Source organism: Hypanus sabinus, chromosome 20 (assembly GCF_030144855.1).
Source record: "Hypanus sabinus isolate sHypSab1 chromosome 20, sHypSab1.hap1, whole genome shotgun sequence".
NCBI lineage: Eukaryota > Metazoa > Chordata > Chondrichthyes > Myliobatiformes > Dasyatidae > Hypanus > Hypanus sabinus.
In genome coordinates this window covers 2967599-2985381 of record NC_082725.1, presented here as the reverse complement: position 1 = coordinate 2985381, position 17783 = coordinate 2967599, and the positions used below count along the sequence as shown (strand labels likewise).

At 43.3% G+C, this 17783-nt stretch overlaps 1 long non-coding RNA gene across 2 annotated transcripts in view; it reads right to left on the bottom strand.

Annotated features, from left to right (window-relative positions):
• Window positions 1-232: 232 nt before the first annotated feature.
• LOC132378645 (uncharacterized) overlaps window positions 233-17783 on the bottom strand; it is a 40178-nt gene continuing 22627 nt past the window's right edge. For both annotated transcript variants that reach the window (XR_009507138.1, XR_009507137.1), the window contains 3 exons: window positions 13284-13422; window positions 2104-2349; window positions 233-937 (listed from right to left, as the gene is read on the bottom strand). This is a non-coding gene — a long non-coding RNA (uncharacterized LOC132378645). The remainder of the gene's footprint in view (window positions 938-2103; window positions 2350-13283; window positions 13423-17783) is intronic.

The window sequence follows — 17783 nt, the reverse complement described above, 5'->3', positions numbered from 1 at the left end:
TGACTCTGTGGAATTTATCGCCGCAGATAGCTGTGGAGGCCAAATCATTGGGTATATTTAAAGCGGAGATTCATAGGTTCCTGATTAGTCCTGATGTCAAAGGTTACAGGGAGAAGGCAGGAGCATGGGCCTGGCTGTGTGTGTGAGTGGGTGTGAGGGAAGGAAGGGGGGAAAGGGGTTTGTTTTGCTCTTGTGTTGTTCTGCTGAACGTTGCAGACACACCAAGTTGGTATCGGAATGTGTGGCAACACTTGTGGCTTCCTCAAGCTCAATCTCGTGTGTGTTGATCGTTCATGCAAAGACGCATTTCGCTGTATGTTTACCTCTGATAAATAAATACAGCTCAAAATCTGAGTGGATCTTTACCAGGCAGAGTTAATACTGCTCTCTGAAGCTACATTTCAGCACTTTAGAAGTGATTTAAGAGCCGGCTGAAAAGGCCATTCCTTCCAATAGAAGAACAGAAACAGCTAAACATTTATGCGAGGAACCCTTGAGGGTGTGGTTCACACTTACAAACACTGCCAGTTTGTTCTATGAGCAGAGTTAGTCAAAGCCTCATCAGTTCTCATTCCATAATGGTGAACGATCCCCTGATACCTTGGGGCAGCTTGGTTACGTAAAGCCACTTCAGCACCAGCAACCTGGGTTCAATTCCTGCTACTGTCTGTAAAGAGTTTGTACGTTCTCCCTGTGATTGGATGGGTTTCCACAGTCCAAAGATGTACCAGTTCGTAGGTTAATTGGTCACATGGGTGTAATTGTGCAGTATGGGCTCGTTGGGCCATTGGGCCTGTTGAAATGCTATATCTCAAAACAAATGAAAGTAACATGAAGAAAAGCTGGAGGGGTCTCCACCGCGGTCCTCCCAATACTTATCCATCACTCAGCACCACAGCATGGGTGAATCGATGACCACACTGGTGCTTCTCGGTGCCTGCGGGATACAAACAGACTGCCACATTTACTCCACTACAACACTGACCACACCTCAACAAGCATTGATTGCCTGTGAAACTATTACAGTGGTTGTAAACTAAGGCATCTTGACAAGGGGGGTGTGGATATTTCTTCCTGTGGGAACATCTAGAATTATTTCATTGAATCTAGCTCTTTGGCCTGTGCGGATGATGCTGGCTCCCAAGCAATCCTACGAGTCCCAGCCTCCCCAGCAGGCAGGGCATCTTCAAGCAGAAATGCCTCAAAAAGGTGGCATCCATCATTAAGGACACCCCCCCCCCCCAATCACCCAGGACATGCCTTCTTCTTATTGCTACCATCGGAGAGGGGCTACAGGAGCCTGAAAGCACATACTCAATGATTCAGAAACAGCTACATCAGATTTCTGAATAAACAATAAACCCATGAAAACTACCTCACTGTTTTTGTTTTCTCTTTTACTGCTTATTTAATTCAATTTTTATATTACTGCAACTTTCAGTTCTATTATTCTGTATTGCATTGTACTGCTGCTGCAAAGACAACAAATTTCACAACATAAGCCAGTGGTATTAAAATGATTCTGATTCTGAAGTTGACAACAATTGTAGTTGCTGCATTATTTAATTTACTTCTACTTGATCTTAATCTGATTTGTGGTCACTGGGCGATACAGCGTGGATACAGACACAGGTCCTTTGGACTAATGGGTCAATGCCCCCCACATTAGCCACCTAGCTAGTACCAAGTTCCAGCGTTAGGTACGTATCTCTCGAGGCCCATCCCCGAGGGATGCGTGTACCTATTGGAATAACATTTGTTATCACCATTGTACACTGTGCTGTTTTGCAGCAAAGTGCAAAGGCATAAAATTGCTATAAATTAGAAAATACATAAACAGTTAAAAGTAGGAAATAGTGAGGGAGTGTTTGTGGATTTAAAGGCAGTTCAGTAATCAGATGACTGAGGAAAAGAAGCTGTCTCTAAATCGTTGAGTGTGAGTCTTCAAACTTGTTGCTGTTGATAGTATTGAGAAGAGGGCATGCCCATTATAATGGATACCAACTCCTTGAGGCACTGCCCTCAGTGGTGGGGTGGGTGGAGCTGGGTGAGCCTACAGCCCTCTGCAGCCCCTTGTGATCCTGTGGATTGGAGCCTTCATACCTGCTGCTGATGCAACCAGTCAGAATGCTCTTCACCATACACTTGTAGGAATTCACAGTCTTCGCCAGATCTCCACAAGCTCCTAATGAAGTAGAGCTGCTGGCAAGTCTTCTTCATGATTGCATCAATGTGTTGGGCCCGGAACAGATTCTTCACGATGCTGACCCAGGAACTTAGAGCTTCTTAAATGATATTGATGTTGAGAGTCCATGGGATAGTTTTTACATTGGAAAAGGAAACTTTAACCTGAAAAAGCAGAGTTAATTTATTTACATGTCTTGCTTTAACTTCTTAATGAGGGATGCATCTTGTATGTGACACTATAAATTCATTTCTGTAAACAATTGTTAGCATGTTATATTAGAGTTAACAAGTGAAATGGTTATTTACAATGAGAGCAGATGAATGAGGAGTGTTTCTAGCAATGGATTTCTTTGATTGATATTCACACTAACATAATTAATTTTAACATGGCGCTCGCTCCTTCAACAATCTTATATGTGTGCGGCAGATGGTTTTAAACCTGGATCCGAACCACCTACTGTTCTAATTCGGAAAGACGTGCTGCCTTCAGGTGGTGGGTTTGAAACCAGCTCTCAGGAAGACTGGTGTTCATTGTTTACTCTGCGTAGATGTTAACAGAAACAGATTGGAGAGCAGCAGTGAAGGCCATCCCTCGGAGACCTTACATAATAAAGCAGGTCAGCGAGGATCTGAGAAAATTAATTCCGAAGGCAAATTAACTAAAGAGACCTTGAACAGACAGCTCCAATCCAGTGAATATTAGACCAGTAAAACATTTAAAAACTGTTTATGTGATCAAAATAAATCTAGATACCACTGACCAACACAAATCTGTTTTAAGTTACTAGACATTTTCATCTACCCTATCAAAATTCACTCTCCCCACCCTCTTCACTCAGAGGGCAGCGAGAATATTGAATGAGCAGTGGTGAATTTCAAGCTTGAAGAGAAATGTGGATAGGTACATGGAGGGGTGGTGTATGGTCTGGATGTGGGTGGATGGGACTAGGCAGATTAATAGTTCTGTACAGAGCAGATGGCAAAGTTCCTGTGATACAGTTCCCGTGCTGTAGTTGTTCTACCGCTCTATAATTAGGATGTGGAATGTTCAGAGAGGGTGCAGAGGAGGATTACCAGGATGCTGCCTGGATTTGAGAGCATGTTTTACGAGGGAAAGATGAATGAGTTTGGGATGTTTTCTTTGTAATGAAGGAGGATGAGAGATGACTTGATAAAGATGTATGAGATGATAAGAGAATGGACACCTAAGGTCACTCTTTTTTCCTCAGGGTGAAATGGCTAATATGAGGAAGTATGATTTTAAGGAGATTGGGTGAAAATGTAGGGGAATGTCAGGGGTAGGCATGTTACACAGAGAATGTTGGATGCATGGAACATGCCAGGATAGTGGTAGAGACAGATACATTAGGGATGTTTAAGAGATATTTAAGTTAGGCACATGGATGATAGAACAATGGTGGGCTAGGTGGGAGGAAAGTGTTAGATTGATCTTGAAGTAGGTTATAAATCAGCATAACATTATCAGCCGAAGGGCCTGCACAATGCTGTAATGTTGATGTTCCATGTTAAAATCAAAGCATTTTGAAAGGCACATCTCATCTTAAAGTCATAGAAAAGTACAGCACAGAAACAGGCCCTTCAGCCCATCTAGTCTGTGCGGGCCATATCTAGTCCATGCCAAGCCACCTTGGCACATAGCTTGTCCTCTTCTCAATCACCATAGCTGAAAATGTAGAAAAATAGATTAGGAGTAGGTTAAAAGGTCAGCATAACATAGTGGGATGAAGGGCCTGTAATGTGCTGCAATGTGTTCTACGTTCTATCCTGTATGTTCTTAAAAAGACAGAATTAAACATTCTTTATCTGAAAACTGATAGCACACAGAGAGAAATGAAATGATATAATCTGCTCTTCATTTTGGTTGCAAGGTGATAAAGTCTGGGAAATGAATATTTTAATGATATTTGACATTTCAGTAGGATGTACAGAAAGGGAAAGAAGGTGTATTATCTCTATTAAAGATCGATGACATCAGTGAAATGGTGAAAAATAACTTCATCTCAGGACTCAGTTGGGTGGAAATCAGGCAGCAGGTACCGTAGCATTAGGACAAGATCTGTTAAGATGGGAAACAGCTTTTTACCCCAGACCACGAGACTACCGAAGTCCTTTTACCACCACCCAGGTCTCATCAGCCAGCAGCATTATTCCGTTTACTCTTTAACTTGTAAATGCACCTTATGCTAAATGTCAATCTTCTGGAATATATTTGATTATTTGTTAATTTATTTGTGGTAATATTACTTTGTGTGTATGTACTGTCTTGTACACATTGGTCCGGAGGAACGTTGTTTTGTTTGATGGTGTACATGTGGTTGAATAACAATAAACTTGAACTTGATCAGAAGTAGCAAAGCAAAGAGGTCATATTTGGGAGTAATTTTAATTTCTCACTTTTTAAAACACCTTTTCTTAGCACCATCGTCCCTTCTTTTGCAGACCTCCATAAAACCTATTTGGTTTCTGTCAGATAATGGAGGTTCAAATTTCTACTGTTATGAATGTACCACAGCTCTGAGGGGCCAAAGGGTGTGGGGTAGCCCCCTCCTTAGTGAGAATCACAAGATCACTATTGAGTCCGTTCAGGAGACCCAGGAAATGGGAGAGAGAGACGTGCCGAATACCTCGTTCCACCGCGATGCAAAATAATGTGACATTGACCATTGTCTCCTGGAGACCACGTTTGTGGATTGGGGACTATGCTACGTGCAAGCCCTCGGGCAAAGTGGGCTGAGAGAGAGATTGCATCATCCCAACCTGATTGACATCTGAGACCCCGTGAGGAAGTATAAAAGAGGGTCTGGGGGGAACACCCCCTTCAGACACACCAGAAGACACGCTAACAATCGCGTAGTAGCGGGAAGCTATTTGAAGGAAGTCACGTGCATTCGATTCCGTTGCTGGAATCAGTGACTGGAACCACAGAAACCAGCTTTTAGCTAACAATGGGGAAGCCCGCTCCCCTGATTCAACGGATTTGCTTCATAAAAGACCCAGGCAAGTTTCTTTTCTCACCAATCTCTCTCTCTCCAACAAGTGAAAACCCAGCGGTCCCCAAAGGCTGAGGCCTGCAGGAACTGAGTGACTTTTATATTTCCATCGGACAATATATTATCCCCTAGACAAACGATTGAGCTGTTTCTTATTGATGGTTATTATGAGACCTGCGCTTTTAGATTGAGTAGTGATGACGTATATTATCTGAATGTTTGTATTAATCTTATTTTTGTGCCCCTTCATAAATAAAGACTTTTAAAAATAGTACCATCAGACTTCAACGGACCTCTCTATCTTTGCTGGTAAGTGATCCAGTTACGGGATTTCGTAACAGTTGGGGGCTCGTCCCGGATTTGACACCAAATTGGAGGACCAGTGAATCGGGCTTGTAGGTCCAAAACTTGGATCTGATTACACGAATAGCCAGACGGGAAACCAGCAAAGATGGACATGGGTGAATTGAAAGAAAACCCAACTCTGGAGGCGCTGGAGGTGGCCTCCAAATCGGACTTGATAAAATTGGCGAAGGAGTTAAACCTCACAGGGGTGAGGTTGTCAATGAAAAAGCGGGAGGTGCGAAGGGGAATAACTCAGTATTATATTGGGAAGAATGTGTTTACAACTGAGGTATTGGAAAATATCCCTGAAAAGGTACCAGCTAGTGGGACGGCTCAGTTAGAGTTGGAGAAATTAAGGTGGGAACATGAAATTAAGTTAAAACAGCTGGAACTAGAGAAGGAAAGGGCCGAGAAAGAAAGAGAGCATGAACTTCAGCTAAAAGAGCTGGAAGCAGCTGAGAAGGAGAAGGAGAGGAAACATGACTTGGAGATGGAGAGGTTAAGGCAAGAGCAACCAAGTCAGGGGTCGGACCGAGAGGAGCGGTTTGATGTTAGTCGGGTGTTGAGGTTAGTACCCCCGTTCGAGGAGACGGATGTTGATAGTTATTTCTTGCTTTTTGAAAAGGTGGCAGTGAATCAGAAGTGGCCCAGAGAGCAGTGGGTGGCGTTGTTACAAAGTGTGTTAAGAGGGAAGGCCCAGCGGATATATGCAGCGTTGTCCACGGAGGGGGAAGGGGAAGAGAAATATGACCAAGTAAAGGCAGCCATTCTCCGGGGTTACGAGCTAGAAGCTGAAGCATATAGACAAAAGTTCAGAAATTTACGAAAAGGGTGGAATCAGACATATACCGAGATTGCCTATGAGAAGGGTGTGCTCTTGGACCGTTGGTGCACCGCAGAAAAAGTGGACGAGGATTATGGGTGTCTCAGGGAGTTACTTTTGATTGAGGAATTTAAAGGTTGTGTTTCAGAGGACATCCGGATGTATTTGAATGAGAAGCCGAATAAGTCCATTTCAGAATTTGCTAGGTTCGCGGATGAATATGCCCTAACCCACAAGACAAAGTTTTCCTCGAATAAAAGTTCCCAGAGAGACCGTGGGAACGATTGAGAAAGTCTGACGAGTGAGGCAGAGGTCCCACCAGGAGCTAGCGGTAAGGTTGAGGGGGAAAAGCAAGACGGCCAGAGGTTTCCAGGTTTGACCTGTTTTAATTATGGAAAGGGAGGGCATATTGCATCTCGATGCTTTGCTCCGAGGAAAGAGATAGGAAAAGGAAAAGCCGCAGTCCCTATCGGGTGTGCCGTGGTAATCAGTAGATCGACCAGAGAGCCCCGGGTAGACAGAGTACAAGAAGGGTCTGAGACTTGTCTGACACACGGAACCGTGTCTTTGAGGAAGGGGGAACCAGCAATTCCCGTACGAATCTGGAGAGACACGGGGGCTGAGCTGTCGTTGATCAGCAGTAAGGTACTAGAATTTGGTCGAAAAACAGGCATGGTAAAGGTAGAGGGGATCAGCAAAAGAATAGAAATGGTGGCTTTACATGAGGTCATTATGGATTGTGAGTTGGTGTCTGGACCCGTTGAAATAGGGGTGCCATCTGAGTTCCCGAGAACTGACGAGGCTGTCCTTCTCGGTAACGATTTAGCAGGTGGTAAGGTTTGGGCAGCCATGATGCCGACCCGCTGACCGGCGAGTGCGGTGGCCCCGCCCCTAGAGTCCCAGATCTACCCCGCATGCGCGGTCACTCGCAGCCTGTCGAGAAAGGCAGCTTAGAACGAGAGCAGTTTAAATCGGGCCAGTTTTGATTTGGCCGAGTTGTTTCTACCGACCCTGTACCACGAGGGTTTAGTGGGTGGTAAAACGAAGAGTAGTAAAGTGAAAGAGGGAAAGGGAGCGGAGGTAGATCTGCCTTTAGCGAGGAGAAAGGTCCTAGAGGCAGAAAATAAAGATGAGGAACCAATAGAGCGGTTAAGAGGTCCAGAGTTGGACATGGATGATCTGTCTGGTTTGGCAGAACTGTTTGAGGAAGTTGAAACTTCTAAAGGTGTTCCTGATAATGAAATGAGGGCAGCCCTAGATGAAAAGGGTGCCCTTACCTCGAAGACGTCTGCTGGGTTGGCAGATGAGGTTGTTTCAACCCGTGGGGTTGAGTTTACTCCGGAAGGGAGTTGCCCAGAGAGTACCTGGGAGAAACGGAGGAACTTAGAATTTAAAAAGCGTACGGGTATTGAAAGCCTGGAAGAGGCCAATGTCCCATTGGAGTGTGTCCAAGATGGGGATGCACGTGGTACTGAACCTAGTAACGGAGCTCAGAAGAAGTCTGAGGTATTTGATTCAGTGGAACGGGACAGCCGTCCTTATGGGTCAGATGGACTCGGTTCAGTGGGAAAAGGGTTAACCTTGGTAACCGTGGGAAGTGTGAGTTCCCAGGTGTTTGTACTCAAAGGTGGATTCAAAGTTAATGCAGAATTTAAGAATGGGGAGATGAGGATTATTATTGAAGGAAACGGAAAGTCTGTAGTTCCCAAGTCGAATGAAGAAATCTTAAACCTGGCAGATCGCTTACAGAGTGAGCCCGGAGATGGGGGGGGGGGGGGGGGGGGGCACTCTATTGTTATGCCAGGATGGGGTGTGAAGAGGCCGAATTCGAAATGCTACTTGAAAAAAGAGTTCGAATTAAAAACCAATAGCCTGAAGGGTCCTGACAAAAGGGCTAGCCACCTGGGTAAAATTAAAGAATTGGGTGGAAATGGTCTAAGTTTGGGACACGGTGTTGATAAAATAACCCCTATGAACGAGGCGGGCGGGAGTTTACCACGCCAAATTACTCAAGTTCCCCACGGGGAGGACTCACAGGAAAAGAGGCGACGGTTAATGGGGATGCCATTTTAAACAGCAAAGCAGGTTGTACGGGATTGCGCCAAAGCCTGTGAATAATAAAGACAGCCCCTTGGAGACCTGCTGAAACGACCGAAACGATTAGTATTCGCGTAAACTTTTGTAGATGCACATAAGCTAAGATCACACCTCCTTAGTTTTGTTGCTGAAGGAAAGAAATAAAATAGGTGGTTATTAAATTGAAGTCTGATGCTACAAGACTTTAGTACGGTACGCGATGTTAAGATATTAAAGAAAGTGACACTGTAATCATTAACTGTTTAGATACTGAATTGAATGTATAACTGTATTACTCTGTAAAAAAAAACTTTTGTATTGTGTTAGATTCTAAAACCCTGTAAGACTCTGTACTACTTCGTTTTCACTGCTGGTGAAAACGCTTTGAAGAAAGGGGGTGTTATGAATGTACCACAGCTCTGAGGGGCCGAAGGGTGCGGGGTAGCCCCCTCCTTAGTGAGAATCGCAAGATCACTATTGAGTCCATTCAGGAGACCCAGGAAATGGGAGAGAGAGACGTGCCGAATACCTCGTTCCACCGCGATGCAAAATAATGCGACATTGACCATTGTCTCCTGGAGACTACGTTTGTGGATTGGGGACTATGCTACGTGCAAGCCCTCGAGCAAAGTGGGCTGGTTGAGAGAGAGATTGCATCATCCCAACCTGATTGACATCTGAGACCCCGTGAGGAAGTATAAAAGAGGGTCTGGGGGGAACACCCCCTTCAGACGCACCAGAAGAAACGCTAACGATCGCGTAGTAGCGGGAAACTATTTGAAGGAAGTCACGTGCGTTCGATTCCGTTGCTGGAATCGGTGACTGGATCCACGGAAACCAGCTTTTAGCTAACAATGGGAAAGCCCGCTCCCCTGATTCAACGGATTTGCTTCATAAAAGACCCGGGCAAGTTTCTTTTCTCACCAATCTCTCTCTCTCCAACAAGTGAAAACTCAGCGGTCCCTCCCCCAAAAGGCTGAGGCCTGCAGGAACTGAGTGACTTTTATATTTCCATCGGACAATATATTATCCCCTAGACAAACGATCGAGCTGTTTCTTATTGATGGTTATTATTAGACCCGTTGCCTTCTTCTGGGCAGTGTCTTTACAAGATGGGTGACCCCAGCTATTATCAATACTCTTCAGAGATTGTCTGCCTGGTGTCAATGGTCGCATAACCAGGACTTGTGATCTACACCGGCTGCTCGTATGACATTCCACCAACTGTTCTCATGGCTTCACGTGACCTGGATTGGGGGCTAAGTGCTACGCCTTGTTCAAGAGTGACCTGCAGGCTAGCGGAGGGAAGGAGCACCTTTGGTAGAGATGTATCTCCACCCTGCCACCAGAAATATTAAATCTACATAATCACAAGGGATTCTACAGATGCTAGAATCTGAAGGGGCTCACCTCAAATACCAACTCTTTATTCCTCTTCATAGATGCTGCCTGGCCTGCTGAGCTCCTACAGCAATTTGTGTGTTTGTTGCTTTAAATTGACGGTAATGAGGAAGAGCTTATAATGCCTTAGCTTCAGAGAGAGGGGTGGAGCAGCAAGAGGGAGAGAGTCTAGTGGGGCTTCCAGCCAATGAATTGCAGAATAGCACCTCTCACAGCTTGGAACCTATATTGTTTGCACTATGTGTTGCCTTGATATTAAAGTTTTGTTGACCCACAATTCTTTGCTTTAACGAAGATGAAAAGGGAAGCAGATTGACCTTATTCTCCATTTAAAATCACACAGCTCTGGCAAATGAACTTTTGAAAATGGTGCAGAGTGCATGGGGAGATTTTCTTATGCTCAGCATGGATTCTCAGAAAATTCCCCTCTCCTTGTTAAGACCACTATCAAAGTAAACAAAAGTCTTCACAGAATAATACAAAATCTCTCTGCTGAGACGAGAGAAACTATTGTGAAGTTTGCAATGAATTTTCACCATTATTTTCAGCCTCCTGTATTTTTCCTGCTAGTGAAATCACTTAAATGTGACCACTTTCGTTCAGGTCATTTGGATCAGAGACAATTGAAATCCAACTAAAAAAAAAGAATGAGTACTATATTTCTCCAGTCACCAAGGCTTACTTTGTTTTGATTTCTCAAGTTTGAATTCAGATCACTCTATTCCCTTTCCTCCTATGCACTGTCCTTTCTAACCTTGTCAAATATGTTAATTCCTTACTCCATTCCCATTCCAACATGTTGTTCTATGGCCTCCTCTTTTGCCATGGTGAGGTTGGAGGAGCAACACCTTATATTCTGTCTGGGTAGCATTCAACCTGATGGCATGAACATTAATTTCTCCTTCTAGTAATTTTCCCCTCTTTTCCTCAACTGTCTATCACCTCCTTCTGGTGCCACTCCTCCTTTTCTTTCTCCCATGATCCACTCCCCTCTCCTATCAGATTCCTTCTTCTTTGGCCCTTTACCTTTTCCACCTATCACCTCCCAGCTTCCTACTTCATTCCCCTTCTGCCAGCCATGCTGGCTTTACCTCTCACCTTCAGCTTGACTTCTTTTCCCTCCCCCATGTTCTTAATCTAGCATTTTCCCCCTTCCTTACCAGTTTTGATGGAGGGTCTCAGCCCAAAACTTTGACTGTTTATTCACTTTCATGGATGCTGCCTGACCTGCTGAGTTCCTCCAACATTTTGTAGGTGTTGCACTATGTTACGACTTTTGCAATAATACACAAGTTATTAAGAATACATAAAATGGAAGCAGTCTGGGGATTTTTTCTCTTAATTACTCATGAAAACATTGATGGAGAGGTGGTAACTTCAGCCTTGGCCAGAATGAACTCCAGACTGAGTGAACATCTGGATCCTCTGCAGTTTGTCTACAGAGGATGCAAACTCATTGGCTCCTCACTCAGCCTTGATCCGTCTGAACAACTGCAACACCTACGTCAGGCTGCTGTTTGTTGACCACAGCTCAGAATTCAAACAATCATATCTTCAGTACTAGCCAACAAGCTCCAAAACCTGGGCCTCTGTACCTCCCTCTGCAACCGGATCCTTGACTTCTCATCCGGAGACCAAATCGGAAATAACACCTGTTCCACCCTGACAATCAGCACAGGTACATCTCAAAGGTGTGTGCTCTCTCCTCACCCAGGACTGTGTGGCTAGACACAACTCAAATCACCTATAAATTCACAGATGCTACAACTGTTGTTGGCAGAATCTCAGATAGTGATAAGCAAGCGTACAGGAGTGAGGTAGTTTGGCTGACTGAATGGTGTTACAACAACTTTGCACTCAACTACTTTTAACCTACTCTAAGATCAATCTAACCCTCCCTTCCCAGATAACTGTATTTTTCTTTCATCCACATGCCAGTCAAAGAACTTCTTAAAATGTCCCTAATGCATCTGCCTCTATACCACATCTTGAAGTGATTTCCATTGACCCAGCACGCTGTGTGTCATAAAATTATCCCTGATCTCCCCCCAAACTTTCTTCCAATCACCTTAAAACTATGTCCTCTCATTTTAACCATTTCCACCCTGGGACTCAAACCCCTAATGAAGGCTTGCTGTGAATTCTGCCTTTAATCCTGTTGTCTGCCTTCGTTTGACTTTCCAAAATGAATCATTTCAGGACTTTTAGGGTCAAACTCCATCTCAAATTCAAGTTCAAGTTCAAGTTCATTGTCATTCAAATGTATACCGAAGAAATGTTCCTCTGGACCAAGCTGCTGAACACATTGCATATAACTCACACACAACAAATAAAGTAATGTTACCATAATTAAAGGGGTGCATTTACAACTCATCTCAGTCGAGCTCTGCATGCTGTCAATGTCCCATGACAACCTTCTACACCATCCATAGCAGCAACAAAGTTTGTATTATCTGCTTCATTCTGTTCCAAATGGTTTATCCTTCACAATTATTTATTGGTGTCTATTTGAAGTTGACCTTGGCTTGTTCATTTTCTGTCCACAAAAGCTTTGGCATTTTCACAGCCCAAGGTGTATTTGCAAGTGTTTGCACAGAGCCTGCTCTTTAGCACAGAATTAAGTGCTGTGTACATAGTAGAGAAGTATTATTTAAACACACTGCACTCAGAAACAACTTGTCTTCCAAGTGTATTTCCTGTGACTTCTTTCCACAGTTTTGAAATATCTCAGATTGGAGTTATTTGATCTGACTGTAAGTGCAATGCAGTGCTTGGATTTGTCTTACATGGCATGTGTTTTTGACTGAAATCTCAGAGGATTAACTGTTGTTTTAAACTGAAAACTATCTGCAATTTATCTGCACTGCTTTCTCTCTCATTTCCCAAAGGAGCCCCTCTGTGCTAATTCAAATTAGTTATTTGCAGTCATGAGCTTTGTCACCGAGAAGGGGCGTGGTATTTAAAAGATGATTAGAGAACTGATTTTATAGATAGATATTTTTAAACAATTTCATATATCCTTGTTATTGTAATACTTAATAAATATTAAAAATCAACAATTATTTTAATACTTCACAGATATTTCTGGATGATATTACACATTAAGTATTGGAATCAGAATTTGGTTATTTATCACTAATATATGTTGTGAAATTTGTTGTTTTGGGGTGGCAGTACATTGCAATACACAAAAAACCATAAATTGCAATAAAATTTATAAATTATAAATAAGAAGTGCATCAGTGAGGAAATTAGTGCTGTAGTATTCATGGGTTCGTGGACCATTTGGAAATCTAATGGAGAAGGGAAGAAGCTGTTTCTAAATTACTGAGTGTGTGTCGGCAGGCACGAATGCCTCCTCCCTGATGGTAGGGATGGCAAGGGAACATATCCTGGATGTACAGGATGTACTCGAGGTGGCCCGCCGATAACAAACTGACCTGAATATGCTTTTTGATTTTATGCTTTATGTTCTACGTTTTCATTCATTTTTCTGTTGCTGCTTGTGCAATTTGTTTTAGGTTTCTTTGTGGTTTTTGTTGTTTTTTCTTCCATGGTCCTTCTTTGTTTCGTGGCTGTCTGTGGGGAAGAAGAATTTCAGGGTTGTAATATGTATACATACTTTTATAATAAAGGTACTTTGCATCCTTTGAATCTTTTAATGATCAATGCTTCAATTATCTCCCAGAGTCCAAAGACATTCCAGTTAGTAGGTTAACTGGTAATTGAAAATTGTCCTGTGATTAGGTTGTGATTGAATCGGTAGGCTCATTGGGCCAGAAGGGCCTGTTCCACATTGTGTCTCTAAATAAATAAATAAAATCTTTGACCCCACAGTAACTGCATAACTAACTTTCTTTATTACCTGTAACTGCCGTACTCACATCTTCTACATTTCTATTTGAGTCACTACATAGAACCATAGAACACTACAGCACAGTACAGGCCCTTCAGCCCTCCATGTTGTGCCGACCCATATAATCCTTTAAAAAAAGTACTAAACCCACACTACCCCATAACCCTCCATTTTTCTTTCATCCATGTGCCTGTCCAAGAGGTTATTAAATACCCCTAATATTTTAGCCTCCACCACCATCCCTGGCAAGTCATTCCAGGCACTCACAACCCTCTGTGTAAAAAACTTACCCCTGATGTCTCCCCTAAACTTTCCTCCCTTAACTTTGTACATATGCCCTCTGGTGTTTGCTATTGGTGCCCTGGGAAACAGGTACTGACTATCCACCCTATCTATGTCTCTCATAATCTTGTAGACCTCTATCAAGTCCCCTCTCATTCTTCTATGCTCCAAAGAGAAAAGTCCCAGCTCTGCTAACCTTGCTTCATATGACTTGTTCTCCAAACCAGGCAACATCCTGGTAAATCTCCTCTGCACCCTCTCCATAGCTTCCACATCCTTCCTATAATGAGGTGACCAGAATTGAACACAATACTCTAAGTGCGGTCTCACCAGAGATTTGTAGAGTTGCAACATGACCTCTCTACTCTTGAACTCAATCCCCGTTAATGAAGCCTAGCATCCCATAGGCCATCATAACTACCCTATCAACCTTGAGGGATGAATGGATTTGAACCCCAAGGTCCCTTTGTTCAACCACACTCTTAACTGACCATTAATCCTGTACTCAGTCTTCTGGTTTGTCCTTCCAAAATGCATCATCTCACACTTGTCCGGATTGAACTCCATCTGCCATTTTTCTGCCCAACTCTGCAGCCTGTCTATATCCTCTTGTAACCTTCAACAACCTACAGCTCCATCCACAACTGCTCCAATCTTCGTGTCATCCGCAAACTTACTCACCCATCCTTCCGCCTCTACATCCAGGTCATTTATAAATATCACAAAGAGCAGGGGTCCCAGAACAGATCCCTGCAGTACTCCACTAGTCACTGACCTCCAGGCAGAATACTTTCCTTCCACAACTACCCTCTGCTTTCTTCCTTTAAGACAATTTTTTATCCAAACAGCCAAGGTTGCACTTATCCCATGCCTCATGACTTACTGGATGAGTCTTTCGTGAGGGACCTTGTCAACTGCCTTGCTGAAGTCCATGTAGACCACATCCCCTGCCCTACCCTCATCAATTTCTTTTGTTACCTCTTCAAAAAACTCAATTCGGCTCATGAGGCACAATCTTCCCTTCACAAAGCCTTGTTGACTATAGAGCAAAATTAACTTGCAAGCTTTCAGAATCCCATTGGAATCAGCCTAGCAGCCTCTACAACACCTGCCAGTCATTACCTTGAGAAGCCACAACCCTGACACCTCGAGCTGCAGTTTTCTGACCAGTTAATCGTAAACCTCGCAAGAATTCATGAAGACGGCATCAAACCATAAAACATGGGAACAGAATTAGGCCATTTGGCCCATTGATTCTGATCTGCCATTCCACTATTGCTGATTTATTATTCCCCTCAACCCAATTCTCCTGCCTTCTCCCTGTAACCTTTGACACCCTTACTAAAGAACCTATCAATCCAGTGGCTTGGCCTCCATAGCCACCTGTGGTAATGAATTCCACAGATTCACCACCCTCTGGCTGAAGAAATTCCTCCTCATCTCTGTTCTAAAAGGATGACCTTGTGCTGTGGCCTAGTACTAGACTTGCCCACTATAGGAAGCATCCTGTCTATTAAACAATATAAGGCTTTATAAGGCATTGGTCAGAACACACTTGCAGTATTGTAAGCAGTTATCTAAGAAAACAAAGAGAGGGCCCAGAGGAGGTTCACTTGATGATCCCAGGAATGAAAATGTTAGCGGATGAGGAGCATGGATCTTAGGTGGTTGAGCGTGGACATCATTGAAACCTATTGAATATTGAAACTAGAGTGGACTTGAAGTGGATGTTTCCAATAGTATGGAAGTCGAAGACCAGAGGGTACATCCTCAGCATTCACAGACATCCCATTATAGCAGAAATGAGGATGAATTTCTTTAGCTAGAGGGTGATGAATCTATGGAATTCATTGCCACAGGTGCCTGTGAAGCCAAGTCATTGAGTACATTTAAAGCGGAGGTTGATAGGTTCTTGATTAGTTGGTGTGTCAAAGGTTATGGGGAAATGGCAGGAGAATGGGTTTGAGAAGGATGTAAATGAGTCATGATGGAGAAGGTTCAATGACCTACTGGCCTAATTCAGCTCTTTTGTCTCATCATCTTATGATTTTGCCTTAACAAAGCTTTATTCTCTGTATCCTTGATTTAGTTTCTTCCTAATTAATGGTTAGCACATCCTGAGAATTTTTACAATAATTTGCTGAAAGCTGAGGCTTGGTAAACCACCTTGCAATTACTGATCTGGCCACTTCATCCTGTACAAGCAATGATACAGTGTTACAAGAGCCACTTGTATTCAAAGAGGATTCTAAACCAAAGAGCTGAACATCGATTATAGGAGGAAAAGCCAGAGGTCCATGAGTCAGTCCTCATTAGGGACTTGGAGGTAGAGGGAGTAGTGTAACACATCAGAGGAGTTTTCCTGGGACCAGCACCCAAGTGTCATCACAAACAAAGCACAACAACACATCTGCTTTCTTTGAAGTTGGCAAAGATTTGGCATGTCATGAAAAATGTTGACAAACTTCTACAGATGCATGGTGGGGAATATGCTAACTGGTTGCCTCATGGCCTGATATGGAAATGCCGGTGGTAGATACGGCCCAGTCCTTAACAGGTGAAGCCCTTCCCAACACTGAGCACATCTACAAGGAGGGCTGCCCCGTGAAAGCAGCATGCATTATCAACGACCTCAACCATCCAGGCCATGCTCTCGTCTCACTTCTACTATCGAGGAGGAGGTTCAGGAGCCTCAGGACCCTCGTCACCAGGTTACTACCCTTGAAACAAAGGGTTCCTGAACTGTAGTGGATAAGTTCATTAATCACTACTCTGACTGATTCTGTGACTTACAGTCTCACTTTCAAGGACTCTTTTGAAACTTATGTTCACAGTATTATTTTTCATTCTATGCACACTACTACAGATTGGACAATCCATAATAACCATTTAGGTATAATAATACAGGATAAGCAAGCAAGAATAGCAATAGATATAGCCATTCCAAACACACATATCATACAGTAAATCAATGTGAAAAACACCAGAAATATGCTGAATTAAAAGAGGAAATTGAAAGACTATGGAACATGAACACTGTTCCAATGGTAATATCTATAACTGGTATCATCACAAAGTCACCACACAATAGCATTAAACAATTTGGCCTACACAGCAATATTTATGTAAATCTCCAGAAAGCCACAATACTGAACCCCACTAGAAAAGTTCCTAGCAATTGAGAAATGATTGCACTTGGCTATGCCTGTACCTCAGGTTGTACCAGCATGAACTGAGAAAAAGCAAATTATAATATTACAGCCCAAGTCCCTGAGTGCGATGGCCTATAGGTTGATGGTGCCTGGGATGTTGTCCTGGAGCCACGTTCCTGCAAGGACAAGTTCAAAGTACATTTTATTACCAAAGTATATTAACTTTATACAACCATGAGATTTGTCTCCTTACTGGTAACCACGATACAAAGAACTCCAATAGAACCCATTAAAAACAAAAGAAGACCCTCCAAACACTCATTGTGCAGAGTCAGAAGAAACAAACTGTACAAACAATAAAAGTAAGCGAGCAGCATTCAGAACTGAAGTTCACAATGTCAGACGTCACTACAGATGATCCAGACATCCAGTAATTGCAGGCCACTGCCTCAGTCCAGCAAACCTTGCAAAGTAGCCAGCTGAACCGGCCCGTCTCTCGCCTCCAACTGCGCCACCACAACCACTTCAATCTGGCCCGGCACTTACATTGACCAAACCTCAGGTCATTCCTCACCCATGGGCTCAGGCTCCACCACCTCGGTACAGCCAACACCTGAACTTCCTAATTAAACTCAGCTTTTAAATTGATC